Here is a 2278-nt window from a genome sequence, read left to right as displayed (position 1 = left end):
GGGGGGAATCCAGCCCCTCCCCTGTCAGGGCAGAGAGCCGTGACAGGGATCGAGAGGTGAGCGAACGCCGGTATGTGTTCGCTCACTTCCCGATCTACTGAGCCGACCTGTGACAGTCTCATTGTCACAGGTCGGCTAGAACTATGAGGTGAGTGAAAAGCACTCCCCCTCATAGTTCTCCTTTAACCATCTGCAATTAACAGGACACGCACGTGCAGATCAATAATTATATTCAAAATCCCCCTCTATTTAATCCCCCAGGATGGTGAAGACAACTTTTTTTATTACCCCCATTGAGTCACCCAACATAAAATATATTTAATTACAAAAACTATATACATATGTTCATTGAGAATTGACATAAAACTCATATGAAGGGGAAGACTGGGGAAATATACAAGGAACTGGGCTTTATGAATAGGGTGAATGTGGCCCAGTACATTTCTGGAGGAATGGTGGGCGAATGTATGGGGAATATTACAAGCAATCCTTCATAAACAGGCCCTTTAGATTTAGATGCATTGTTCTCTTTAAAGGAGAACTATGGGGTCAGTGCTTTTCCCCATAGCTCTCCTAAGGGTAACGGGAGGACACAAACTAGCGTCCTCCTGTCACCCTAGGTCTCAGTATATAGGGAGCTACAGCTCGCTGTATACTGAGACGCCGCAGCCGGAGCGGATCCCGACATCGATGTCGAGATCTGCCCAGCTGCGTGAGGGACAGCTGGCCCTGCCTATCTAGAGGCAGAGCCAGCTGTACCCGCCCCCTCCCCCGTCAATTCCGCCAGTCAGCGCTGGTGGATCGGAGCGGGGAGGGGGGAATCCAGCCCCTCCCCTGTCACGGCAGAGAGCCGTGACAGGATCGAGAAGTGAGCGAACGCCGGCATGTGTTCGCTCACCTCCCGATCTACTGAGCCCACCTGTGACAGTCTCATTGTCACAGGTCGGCTAGAACTATGAGGTGAGTGAAAAGCACTCACCTCATAGTTCTCCTTTAAGGGCTCATTTACATTGTATGTGCAGGAAGACGTAATAGAAAGACACATATGCATTCCAATTAATTTTTGGCACCGTTTTGATCCAGTGCAATGCATTTATATATGAATTGCACATGTGTTTTACATTAACATGGATGGAGGAACCTGGTATATTTTTTTTATTCGGCCCGCAGGTTGAATGAATAATATATAACAGTATATGGTCAGCTTTAGGATGCTCTTTTGTTGAACTCTTTTGGTGGTCTGGCAGGGCTCAATGTCCACAAGTACTATCTAACTGTGAATATAACTCCCCTATCAGTGGGCCTTCCTAGACCCAATAGAGTACAAGCTTCTACCTTCACAGTTTCTACTTCCTTCCATGGGGACCTTCCCTCAAGCCTCCCACCTGAAACCTTTAGATCCAGTTCTCAGTCACACTCATTGCTTATGGGACTTTTCTGGAGGGCTTATTTCCCCATATCTCCCTCTGCTTAACATTCTTCATTCTCCTCTTTTCCCTCCAGGCTTGAAGAACCCAGGCAGATCAGATCTTCTCCATATAAACTCTCTGCTCTTCTTCAATGAGGGTAAATTATTTTAAGAGCTTCAAGACTCACACAGCATTCCTCTGGAAAAGCGTTATTGTTATCTCCAACTTAGACATTTCAAATATGCTTTACTTCTGTCCTTCCCCCCCTTCACTTTCCTTTATGCTTAGACCTTTTAAATGCAAGTGTCGGTCTGATACTTATGGCCCTGGTTTAATATAGCTAATCTAAGCCATGCTGGTGTCCTCTAAACGCACAGTCACCAGGGCATACCAGATCCAGTGGGATCCATCACTGTCTCCCGAAGATTGGCAGGATATTTGGCGAGCGACGGGTAATGGGTTTAGGACTATTTTAATCCTAGAGAATGTATTTAGGGTTCTTTATAGGTGGTATTACACTCCTGCACAACTGGCATGTTTTTTTATTCCCACTTACCCTTCCCTTTGCTTCTGTGAGTGTCCCCACATATTTGGTGGACCTGCCCAATTGTGCATAGACTATGGATCCAGATAACATCATTCGTACGTTTCTTCACACAAATCTTTGTGGAAACCCATGCGAGGTACGTCTTAAGAAGCCCATTTCTATTGGAATCATGATCAATGGAAAGCTGACAGCTATCTCAGCTGATTCCCATGCAAAATGTCTTACTATGTGGCAACCCTGGATATCCCGCTTCCCACCTCCATGGTTTAATAGCTCTTTGCTAGAAATCTGATTGCTCTCCAGTTGCTCAAGAAGCTAAACC

This window comes from Nanorana parkeri, unplaced genomic scaffold (genome assembly GCF_000935625.1).
Source record: "Nanorana parkeri isolate BGI_ZX_2015 unplaced genomic scaffold, ASM93562v1 scaffold1380, whole genome shotgun sequence".
In the NCBI taxonomy this organism is placed as follows: domain Eukaryota; kingdom Metazoa; phylum Chordata; class Amphibia; order Anura; family Dicroglossidae; genus Nanorana; species Nanorana parkeri.
Note: the sequence above shows the minus strand (reverse complement) of the source record.